This window comes from Plecotus auritus (assembly GCF_963455305.1).
Source record: "Plecotus auritus genome assembly, chromosome: X".
Classification (NCBI taxonomy): Eukaryota; Metazoa; Chordata; class Mammalia; order Chiroptera; family Vespertilionidae; genus Plecotus; species Plecotus auritus.
In genome coordinates, this window is record NC_137784.1 from 57,673,228 (window position 1) to 57,686,304 (window position 13,077).

A 13,077-nucleotide genomic window follows, 5' to 3' on the forward strand; every position below is an offset into this window, starting at 1 on the left:
TTTATTATGTTGAGGTATGATCCTTCTATTCCCACCTTGTTGAGAGTTTTTATCAAGAAAGGGTGTTGTTTTTTGTCAAATGCTTTTTCTGCATCAATTGATATGACAATGTGATTTTTCTCCCTCAATTTGTCTATGTGATGTATCACGTTTATTTATTTGCGGATATTATACCATCCTTGCATTCCTGGGATAAATCCTATTTGGTCATTGTATATGATCTTTCTGATGTACTGCTGAATCTGATTTGCTAGATTTTTGTTGAGGATATTGGCATCTATGTTCATGAGATATATTAGCCTGTAATTCTCTTTCATTGTGTTGTCTTTGTCTGGTTTTGGTATTAGGGTGATGCTGGCTTCATAGAAGGAGCTTGGAAGTGTTCCTTCCTCTTGAATTTTTTTGGAATTGTCTGAGGAGGTTAAGTTTTAGTTCTCCCTTGAATGTTTGTTAAAACTCCCCGGTGCAGCCATCTGGCCACGGGCTTTTGTTTGCTGGAAGCTTTTTGATGACTGCTTCAGTTTCTTCCACAGTTATTGGCCTATTGAGATGTTTAGATTCTTCCTGATTGAGTTTTGAAAGGTTTTATTTTTCTAGGAATATGTCCATTTCCTCCAGGTTGTCCAGTTTGTTGGAATAGAGTTGTTCTTAGTATTTTTTAACAATCCTTTGTATTTCGGCGGGATCTGTTATTTCACCTCTTTCATTTCTGATCTTGTTTATTTGGGTCCTCTCTCTTTGCTTCTTGGTGAGCCTGGCTAGAGGTTCATCAATCTTGTTTATCCTTTCAAAGAACCAGCTCTTGGTTTTGTTGATCTTTTGTATTGTTTCTTTGGTCTCTATGTCGTTTATCTCCGCTCTGATCTTTATTATTTCCTTCCTTCTGCTTACACTGGGCTTTTCTTATTGCTCTCTTTCTAACTCTTTGAGTTGTAGGGTTAGGTAATTTATTACCATTGTTTCTTGTTTTTTTGCAGTAGGCTTGTAGAGCTATGAACTTCCCTCTCAAGACTGCTTTTGCTGTGTCCCATAGATTTTGGATTGTTGTGTTTTCATTGTCATTTGTTGCCATGATGTTTTTTTATTTCTTCCTTGATCTCTCTGGTAACCCAGTCATTGTTTAATAGCATGCTGTTTAGTCTCCATGTTTTTGATTTTTTGCGATTGTTTTTATTGTAGTTGATTTCCAGTTTTATGCCACTGTGATCTGAGAAGAAGCTTGATATGATTTCTATCTTCTTGAATTTGAAGAGACTTTGCCTATGACCCAACATATGCTCTATCGTTGAAAATGACCCATGTGCATTTGAGAAGAATGTGTATTGTGTGGCTTTGGGGTGAAATGTTCTGAAAATGTCAATTAATTCCATATGGTCTAGTGAGTCATTTAATATTGATGTTTCTTTGCTGATTTTTTGTTTAGAGGATTTGTCCCATGGTGATAGTGGGGTATTAAAGTCCCCTACTATGATTGTATTGTTGTAAGTCTCTCCTTTGATATCCTCCAGGAGTTTTTTTATGTATTTGGGTGCTCCTGTATTGGGTGCATATGTGTTTACCAGGGTTATTTCTTCTTGTTGGATTGATCCCTTTAGTATTATAAAGTGGCCTTCCTTATTTCTTGTTATGTCCTTCACTTTGAGATCTAATTTGTCAGATATACGTATTGCTACCCCAGCTTTTTTTGTCATTTCCATTCGCCTGAAAAACCTTTTTCCATCCTTTCACCCTCAGTCTGTGTGCATCTTTTATTCTGAGGTGGGTTTTTTGCAGACAGCAGATATATGGGTCGTGTTTTCTTGTCCAATCCATTACCCTATGTCTTTTGATTGAGGCATTTAATCCATTTACATTTAAAGTTATTATTGATAGGTACTTATTTTTGCTATTTTTATTCTTTACCCCTGTGTTCCTTCTTTGCTTCCTATTTCTTTTTTTTTACAGCAGATCCTTTAGCATTTCTTGCATTGCTGGTGGTAATAAATTCCCTTAGTCCTTTTTTGTCTGTGAAGCTCCTGATTTCACCTTCAATTTTGATTGATAGCCTTGCTGGGTACAGTATTCTTGGATTCTGACCCTTCCTTTGCATGACTTTGTATATTTCATTCCATTCCCTTCTGGCCTGATGAGTTTCTGTTGAGAAATCAGTCACTAGTCTGCTGGGGGTTCATTTGTATGTAACTTTCTGTCTCTCTCTGGCTGCTTTTAAGATTCTTACTTTGTCGATGGTGTTTGCCAATTTAATTGTAATGTGCCTTGGCATCGGTCTTTTGGGTTTCATTTTGCTTGGGACTCTGTGAGCTTCTTGGATTCGTGTGGGTTTTTTCTTCCCTATATCAGGGAAGTTTTTGTCATTATTTCTTCAAACAAGTTTTCTATTCTTTGCTCAGTTTCCTTTCCTTCTGGACCCCTATTGTGCGGATATTGTTTGTTTCCTGTTGTCCCAAAGTCCCCTGAGTCTCACCTTCTGCTTTTTAATTTGTTTTTCTAGAAGCTGCTCTACTTGGGTATTTTTTCCTACTTTGTCTTCTAGCTCACTGATGCAGTCCTCTGCTTCTTCTAGTCTACTCTTGATGCTTTCTATTGAGTTCTTTAGAGCATCGATATCATTTTTCATTTCTTCTTGGTTCTTCTTCATATCCTCTTGGTTCTTCTTCATATTGTCGAATTTGTCTTCCATTCTTTTCAGCCTCCTTATGACCATTTTTTTGAATCCTTTCTCTGGTAGATTTCTTGCCTCTATTTCATTTCCTTCCTTTTGTGGTGATGCCTGCTTTTCTTTCATATGTGGGCTGTTTCTTTGTCTCCCCATGGTCTCTCTTCTCTGGGTGTCTGGTTATGTAGTTCTCTCTCTCCTGCGTTGATTTAAAGGCACAAAATACAACACAACCATGTATTACACACAAGGCACTGAACAGAAATGTATTCACAATATTAATAACCCCAAATAAAGGTGACCACCAGAGAAAGGCAAATTAGGGTATAGGAGAGAAAGAAGAAGAAAAAAAAAAAGGAGTGCCAAAATGAAATTGGGAAAAGGAAAAAAAAGTAAGAGAGAAAAGGAAGAGAATAATAAAGAAAAGGGGAACAAACTGTATATATGGGGAGAAAACTACCATAGAACAGCCACTAATCCCAGCAAATGCCAGCAACAAATACCTGGAGATGAATACAAACTACAAACAACAATTAATATCAAGCAAGGTGAGGAATAACAGATGCATAAAACAAAAAAAACAAGCAAAAAAACAAAACAAAAAAAGAATAAGCAAAACAATTTCACAAAAATGCATAAAAAATTGATATAATCAATATTCAAGCAAACAACAACAAAAGGACAGAGAGAAAAACAATTTTTTGGATAGTGAAGACAGAGAAGATAGAGGTGTGTATGAACTCAGAGGAGGGGATTCGAAATTAGATATATAAGTAGGGTGAAATTTTAACGGGGGGGGGGGGCGGTAAAAAGAAAGAATAGGGAAAATCTAAAGCAGGAAAAGGATAACAGAAACAGGACAACAAAAGGGCAAAAGTTAGGAAGAGAGTGATGGCATAAAGGTAGAGTTGAGATAGAGTAGAATGATGTTAAAGGAAAGATGAAAATAGAATGTAGAACACTAATCTCAAAGTCAAATAAAGAGAAAATAAAATGACACTTTTTTAAAAAAAAGGTAAAATAATAGTAGTAATAATACTGATTGAAAATAAAATGTAATAATTAAAAAGGTAAAATAAAGTGAGGAAAAAAGAAAAAAAATAGTTTCTTAAGTAAAAGATGAAAAAGAAAAATAATAAAAAAAATGAAAAATAAAACAAATAAAAATAAAATGTGCAGTAGTGAAGGTCATTCACTTTCTCTATTGTTCTTTGGCACACCTGTTTCCCAGTCAGGACAGTATTGCAGTTCCCTGCGTTCCACTGCTCCTCAGTGTTGTAAGCCAATTCTGATTTTTAAGCAGGCGGTGTGTCTTACATTCTTGTATTCCTTAATTTGTGATTACACAAGAGACAATTTGTGATTCAGCCCCTGGGTGGCAGTGTTTCTGGGTTGACTTCTGGGTCTATAGGTCCTGTCTAACCTGTGCTTAGATCCTGCTTTCCCTGTGGCACTCAATATCCGCTTGTGGGAGTGGGTTGCTCCAGATCTGGTTCTCTGACAGTCACTCCCCGCTCTGACCCCCAGGTTCCAGAAAAACAACTTTCCGCTGTAGTCTCCAAAGGTGTCCCCAACTGGGTGATCCTATATATTGGGCTCAGTAATCAGAAGCAAGGATTCAAAGAGGAGAAAGCGTAAGTGTGCAAACTCCAGGTCTATGCATTAGCCTGCGCAATCCCCTTTTACCCCTTGTGTCCAAGCAGCCAGCACGCTCCCAAAATTTTTAGCCTGTCCTTCTGCATCAGATCAAAATGGGTTGCTTTTTAGAGATCCCCTCTGTTAGCAGTTCTGAGGACCACCTTCCACATTCACGAATTATGCCAGCCCCAACAGCCACAGATTTTTCTAGGTGCTGATTTCCCCCGGTCCTCCAGCTCCCACAGTTCACGCATTTCTCTGTCCTGCGAGGACCAGAGACCTCAGCTTATCCCAGGAGAAATCTGACCTCTGTGGTGGAGTGTAGAGCTCCTCTGAATCCACGTGTTTGCACCAATTGGAGACTGGTGCTCTGGGGTTCACAGCTGTTCAGTGGGTGCCGAAGTTGTAGATTTTCAGTTTGCCAATAACATCCATTTTCCCCTTCAAGATGGCGCGGTCTTCGCATCCGAGCTGGTGGCTCCGGGAGGGAACCTGGCAGCAGTGGAGGCTGCCCCATCAGGGGACCCTCGTCCAGCAGTCCCCCACCTTCTCATGGAGTATAGCTGTCCCCTAACTCTCCAACAGACACTCCCCATGTGATCCTCAGATGTTCTTTTTATCTGCTCTGGGACAAGGCTTGGGACACGTCTGTCTATTCCGCCACCATTTTTCCTAAAGACCTCAATAATAACTTTAAATGTAAATCAATTTAATGCCTCAGTCAAAAGACATAGGGTAACGGATTGGATAAGAAAACATGTCTAATATATCTGCTCTCTACAAGAAACCAACCTTAGAAAAAAAGACGCACACAGACTGAGGGTGAAGGGATGGAAAAAGGTTTTTGGGTGAGTGGAAATGAAAAAAAAGCTGGGGTAGCAATACTTATATCTGACAAATTAGATCTCAAAGTGAAGGACATAAATAGTCCCTGAGAGTCCAAAGGGACTGGCCTAAGGAGAGACTTTCAGTCCCAGCAACAGCAATCTGAGAAACAGTACAGTACAGAAGACTGGGATCTTAAGCCAGCTAAAGGAACGACACTTCACTTTTTCATTTTTATTTTTATTATTATTTTATCTCTATTTTTTCTTTGTTTCCCTGTTTTCATTTGTTGCTTTATTTTCTATTTCTTTTCACATTATATTTCTATCACTCTATTTTATTTTGTTTTTATTTGCTATTTTTTACTTTTTATACCGTTTTTGAAATCATTTTTTTGTAAATTTATTATTATTATTATTTTCTTCCTGTTCTCTTTCTTCTTATCCACCTATCCACTTTCTACTTCCTCTACACTGAACTGAGAACCTCCCCATATTCATCCAATTCTTAACCTTATTTCCTGAATATAAGCTCAGCCTCTACAGATTCTGCCCCCACCCTCTTTGCTGGGTGTTTGGTGTTTGATTTTTTTTGGTTTATCTATTGGTTCTGTGGTGTTATATATATATATTCTCCTTTTTCTTTTCTCTCTTATCTTTTTCTCGCTTTTTGATATCATTTGTGCTTTCTTTTTTCTCCCCTAATTCTCTTTTCTCAGGTGGTTACTTATAGCAGGGTTATTGGTGTTGTGAGTATATTTGTGCTTTGTTCCCTTTGTGTTGTGTCTTGTCAAGGTGAATTTTATCCTGTCTGGCCAGGAGCTAGAGATCAAGCCACATTAACCAGATACCTGGAGAGGAAACTCCATCCACGAACAGGTCAATAACACCCAAGACCCAACTACAGAGACAGAAAGAAGGCTACAGTGAGGGAGAGAGCGTGAGTGAGTGAGTGAGGGAGCAAAAGAGGAGTGTGTGGTCATATGGGGTGTCTGTGTGTGTATGTGAGTAAGGCACAGTTAGATACCGCAGGACCTTTGGGGGCAGGCTAACCAGGCTCACCTAACCAGGCAGCCTCTGCTACCATTGTAAACAGTACCAGGAGGCCAGTTTTTCTCAGAGGCCTAAACTTTTTGAAGGGGATAGCTGCTTTAACAGGGATCCCAGCCTCACCTCCACCCAGAATGCCTTACAACAACTTATGTAAGAATCAAGAAGAAATGAAGAGTGATAATAGCTGCAATAAAAAACACCATGGAAAGTTTCCACAGTAGACTAGGAGAAGCAGAGGACAAAATTAGTGAATTAGAAGACAGGGAAGCAAAACACACCCAAACTGAACTGCAATTGGAGAAAAAAATTAAAAGACAGGAGGACAGCCTAAGGGAGCTATGGGACAACATGAAACGAAGCAACATATGAATAATAGGGGTGCCAGAACAACAGGAAGGAAAACAAGGGTTAGAAAACCTATTTGAAAAAATAATGTCAGATAACTTCTCTGATGTGGGGGGAAAAGGGTCACACAAGCACAGAGAGTCCCAAACAAGATGAACCCGAAAAGGCCCACATCAATACACATTATAATTACGATGGCAAATGTTCAGGACAAAGACAGAATCTTAAAGGCCTTGTGCAAGAGAGAGACAGAAAGTTACATACAAGGGAGCTCCCATTCGATTATCAAATTATTTCTCAACAGAAACACATCAGGCCAGAAAAGAATGGAAGGAAATTTACAAAATGATTCAAACCAAGGGACTGAAACCAAGAATACTCTATCCAGCAAGGCTATCATTCAGAATTGAAGGGGAAATAAGGAGCTTCACTGACAAAAAAAGGCTAAGGGAGTTTATCACTACAAAGCCAGAAATGCAAGAAATGCTAAAGGGACTGGTGTAAAAAGAAGAAATAAAGAGGTAAGAAAGAACACAGGCACAAAAAATAAAAATGGTGACAAACAAGTACCTTTCAATAATAACTTTAAACGTAAACAGACTAAATGCTCCAATCAAAAGGCATTGAGTGAGTGAATGGATAAAAAACATGACCCATATATATGCTGTCTACAGGAGATCCACCTCAGAACAAGGGATACACACAGACTGAAAGTGAAGGGATGGAAAAATATCTATCAGGCAAATGGAAATGAAAAAAAAAGCTGGGGTAGCAATACTTATATCTGACAAAATAAACCTCAAAGCAAAGGCCATAACAAGAGAAAAGGAAAGCCATTTCATAATACTAAAGGGATTGATACAACAAGAGGATATAACTTTGATAAACATATATGCACCCAATGCAGGAGCATTCAAATACATAAAAAAAACCTCCTGGAAGATATCAAGGGAGAGATTAAAAACAATACAATCATAGTAGGGGACTTTAATATACCACTGACATGACTGGATAAATCCTCTAGACAAAAAATCAGCAAAGAAACAGCAATCCTAAATGACTCACTATTTAAGATGGACTTAATTGACATCTTCAGAACATTTCACCCCAAAGCCATGGAATATATGTTCTTCTCAAGTGCACATGGGGAATTTTCAAAAATAGACCACATATTGGGTCACAGGCAATGTCTCCACATATTCAAGAAGATTGACATCATATCAAGCATCTTCTCAGACCACAATGGAATAATATTAGAAATAAACTACAATAAAAACAATCAAAAAAATTCAAACACTTGGAAACTGAATAGCATGCTATCAAACAATGATAGGGTTACCAAAGAGATCAAAGAAGAAATTAAAAACATCCTGGAATACTAATGACAAAAAAACACAACAATCTAAAATATATGGGACACAATGAAAGCAGTCATGAGAGGGAATTTTATAGCTCTACAGGCCTACCTCAAAAAACAAGAAAAAATGGTAATAAATCAACTAACCCTACAACTCAAAGAGTTAGAAAGAGAGCAACAAGAAAAGCCAGTGTAAGCAGAAGGAACAAAATAATAAAGATCAGAGCAGAGATAAACGACATAGAGAGCAAAAAAACAATAGAAAAGATCAACAAAACCAAGAGCTGGTTCTCTGAAAGGATAAACAAGATTGATGAACCTCTCGCCAGGCTCACCAAGAAGCAAAGAGAGAGGACCCAAATAAACAAAATCAGAAATGGAAGAGGAGAAATAACAACAGACTCCACCGAAATACAAAGGATTATTAAAAATTACTATGAACAACTCTATTCCAACAATCTGAATAACCTGGAGGAAATGGACATATACTTAGAAAAATACAACCTTCCAAAACTCAGTCAGGAAGAATCTAAACATCTCAATAGGTCAATGACTATGGAAGAAATTGAAGCAGTCATCAAAAAGCGTCCAGCAAACAAAAGCTCTGGGCCAGACGGCTTCACAAGGGAGTTTTACCAAACATTCAAAGAAGAACTAAAACCTTACCTACTCAGACTATTCCAAAAAATTCAAGAGGAAGGACCACTTCCAAGCTCCTTCTATGAAGCCAGCATCACCCAAATACAAAGCCAGACAAAGACAACACAATGGAAGAGAATTACAGGGCAATATCCCTCATGAACATAGATGCCAAAATCCTCAACAAAATTCTAGCAAATTGGATCCAGCAGTACATCAGAAAAATCATACACCATGACCAAGTAGGATTTATCCCGGGGATGCAAGGATGGTATAATATCCACAAATCAATAAACGTGATGCATCACATAAACAAATTGAGAGATAAAAATCACATAGTTATATGAATTGACGCAGAAAAAGCATTTGACAAAATCCAACACCTTTTCTTGATAAAAACGCTCAGCAAGGTGGGAATAGAAGGATCATACCTCAACATAATAAAAGCCATATATGACACACCCACAGCCAACATCATACTCAATAAACAAAAACTAAACTCATTTCCCTTAAGAACAGGAACAAGACAGGGATGCCCACTCTCACCACTCCTGTTCAATACTGTACTGGAAGTACTAGCCGTTGCGATCAGATAACAAGAAATAAAAGGCATCCAAATTGGAAAAGAAGAACTAAAGCTGTCCTTATTCACAGATGACATGATACTGTACATAGAAAACCCTAAAGACTCCATCAAAAAATTATTAGACTTAATAAATGAATTCGGCAATGTAGGATACAAAATTAATGCCAAGAAATATGTGGCATTTCTATACACGAATAGTGAAGTTACAGAAAAGGGGACTAAAAAACAATCCCATTAACCATCTCATCTAAAAAATTAAGATACCTAGGAGGTAAAAGACCTATACGTGGAAAACTACAGGACACTGAAAAAAGAGATAGAGGAAGACATAAACAGATGGAAGAACATACCGTGTTCATGGATTGGTAGAATCAACATCATCAAAATGTCCATACTACTCAAAGCACTCTATAGATTCAATGCAGTCTCCATTAAAATACCAATGGCATATTTCACAGACCCAGAATAAACTTTCCAAAAATTCATCTAGAATAAAAAGAGACCCCAAATAGCTGCAGCAAATCCTGAGAAAGAAGAACAAAGCAAGTGGGATCTCAAGACCAGACATCAAGCTGTATTACAAAGCCACTGTTCTCAAAACAGCCTGGTTTTGGCACAAGAACAGACATATAGGTCAGTGGAATAGCATACATAACCCAGAAATCAACCCAAGCCACTATGCTCAATTAATATTCAACAAAGGAGGCATGAACATACAATGGAGTCAAGACAGTCTCTTCAATAAATGGTGTTGGGAAAATTGGACAGATACATACAAAAAAATGAAACTAGACCACCAACTTACACCATACACAAAAATAAACTCAGAATGGATACAGGACTTAAATATAAGACGGGAAACCATAAAAATACTAGAGGAATCCACAGGCAGCAAAATCACAGACATATGCTGAAGCAATTTCTTCACTGATACTGCTCCTAGGGAAATGGAAACTAAAGAAAAAAATAAACAAATGGGACTACATCAAAATAAAAAGCTTTTGCACAGCAAAAGAAACCATCAACAAAAGAACAAGAAAGCCCACTGCATGGGAGAACATATTTGCCAATGTTATCACCATTAAGGGTTTAATCTCCAACATTTACAGGGAACTCATACAACTTAACAAAAGGAAGATAAACAACCCAATCAAAAAATGGGCAATGGACCTAAATAGACACTTTTTGAAAGAAGACAGAAGGAAGGCCAAGAGGCATATGAGAACATGCTCAAAGTCACTAATCATCCAAGAGATGCAAATCAAAACGACTATTTGGTACCATCTCACACCTGTGAGAATGGCTATTATCAACAAATCAACAAATGACAAGTGCTGGTGAGGATGCGGAGAAAAAGGAACCTATCAGGTACTGTGGAGAACAGTATGGTGTTTCCTCAAAAAATTAAAAATGGAACTTCCATTTGACCCAGTGATCCCACTTCTAGAAATATATCCCAAGAAACTAGAAACACCAATTAGAAAGTATATATGCATCCCTATATTCATAGCAGCACAATTCACCATAGCTAAGATTTGGAAACAGCCTCAGTGCCCATCAACAGATGAGTGGATTAAAAAACTGTGGTATATCTACACAATGGAATACTATGCTGCAGTAAACAAGGAGTTCTTACCATTTGCAACAGCATGGATGGAACTAGAGAGCATTATGCTAAGTGAAATAAGCCATTCAGAGAAAGTTAAATATCACATGATCTCACTCATTTTTGGAATATAGTGAACAACATAAACTGATGAACAAAAGCAGATCCAGAGACAGAGAAACATCGATCAGACCATCAAACCTCAGAAGGAAGGTAGGGGAGGGTGGGGGTAAGGGGGAGAGATCAACCAAAGGACTTGTATGCATGCATATAAGTGTAACCAATGGACACAGACAACAGCGGGGTGAGGGCATCTGTGGGGGGCATGGGGGGGGGTTGGCGGAATAAGGACACATATGTAACACCTTAATCAATAAAGAAATTTAAAAAAAAGAAGGATCTCTTACCCTTTGATACAGCATGGAGGGACCTAGAGAGTATTATACTAAGTTCAATAAGCCAGTCAGAGAAAGACAAGTATCACAAGATCTCCCTCATATATGGAATCTAATGAACAAAATAAACTGATGAGCAAAATAGATCTAGTGACAGAAGCATGGAAAAGACTGTGGAATGTCAGAGGGAAGGTGGAGGTGGGTGACTGGGAAGAGATCAACCAAAGAACTTATAGGCATGTATGCATAACCCATGGACACAGACAATAGGGTAGTGAAGGCCTGAGATGAGGGATGGGGTCGGGTAAGAAGGGGTAAATGGGGGAAAATAGGGGACATGTGTAATACTTTCAACAATAAAGATTTAATTAAATAAAAAAAAGAAGACCCATATATATACCATCTATAAGAGACCCATTTCAGAATGGGAGACAGACACTGACTAAAACTATAGGGATAGAAAAAGAGATATCATGAAAATATAAACAAATAGAAAAGATAGGGTAGCAATACTTTAACAAAATAGACTTAAAACAAAAGTTATAACAAGAGACAAAGGACATTACATAATGATAAAGGGATCAATCCAACAAGAGGATACAACCCTTGTAAACATTTATTCAGTCAACATACGAGCACCTAAATGTATAAAGCAAATCTTGATGGATATAATGGGAGAAATTGATAGTATACATGAGACCAGATAGATTTAAATGATATTTTCAGAGCATTACACCCCAAAGCAGCACAATATACATCCTTTTCAAGTGCACATGGAACATTTTTCAGTATAGACCACATGTTAGACTATAAAACAAGCATCAATATATTTATGAAGTTTAAAATTATATCAAGCATCATCTTCAACAACAGTAGTATTAAACTAGAAATAAATTACAAGAGTAAACCGAGGTTACAGAGCGGAGAGAGTGAGGAGGCTGCGTCTGGCTCCTGCTCTCACAGCCATTGCAGTACATTGAGCTCCATAGAGACAGCGCTGGGGCAAGTGCGAGCCGGCCGGGCACTGGGTGACTGTGTGCTTGCTGAGGGAAAGTAATTAAACATGGGCAAAGGAGATCCTAAGAAGCCGAGAGGCATAATGTCATCGTATGCTTTCTTTGTGCAAACTTGCTGGGAGGAACACAAGAAGAAGTACCCAGATGCTTCAGTCAACTTCTCAGAGTTTTCTAAGAAGTGCTCAGAGAGGTGGAAGACCATGTCTGCTAAGGAGAAAGGAAAATTTGAAGACATGGCAAAGGCGGACAAGGCTCGTTATGAGAGAGAAATGAAAACTTATATTCCTCCTAAAGGGGAAACAAAAAAAGAAATTCAAGGATCCCAATGCACCCAAGAGGCCTCCTTCGGCCTTTTTCTTGTTTTGTTCTGAGTATCGCCCAAAAATCAAAGGAGAGCATCCTGGCCTATCCATTGGTGACGTTGCAAAGAAGCTGGGAGAGATGTGGAATAACACTGCTGCAGATGACAAGCAGCCTTATGAAAAGAAGGCTGCGAAGCTGAAGGAGAAATATGAAAAGGATATTGCTGCCTACTGAGCTAAAGGAAAGCCTGCTGCTGCCAAAAAGGGAGTTGTCAAGGCTGAAAAAGCAAGAAAAAGAAGGAAGAGGAAGGAGACGAGGAAGGTGATGAGGAGGAAGAAGAAGAGGAAGATAAAGAAGATGATGAAGAAGATGATGATGATGAATAAGTTGGTTCTAGCACAGTTTTTTTTTCTTGTCTATAAAGCATTTAACCCCCCTGTACACAACTCACTCCTTTTAAAGAAAAAAAAAATGAAATGTAAGGCTGTGTAAGATTTGTTTTTAAACTGTACAGTGTCTTTTTTTGTATAGTTAACACATTACCGAATGTGTCTTTAGATAGCCCTGTCCTGGTGGTATTTTCAATAGCCACTAACCTTGCCTGGTACAGTATGGGGGTTGTAAATTGACATGGAAATTTAAAGCAGGTTCTTGTTGGT

The 13,077-nt window shown here is 38.2% G+C and overlaps 1 protein-coding gene and 1 pseudogene across 3 annotated transcripts in view; one reads left to right on the plus strand and one right to left on the minus strand.

The window, feature by feature from the left end:
- The window catches only part of HDAC8 (histone deacetylase 8), a 451,824-nt gene that overhangs the window by 108,254 nt on the left and 330,493 nt on the right, over nt 1-13,077 (minus strand). The window lies entirely within an intron of this gene.
- Nucleotides 12,030-12,804, plus strand: LOC308240439 (high mobility group protein B1-like; annotated as a pseudogene). Its single transcript has one exon. The product of its transcript is annotated as a high mobility group protein B1-like (transcript).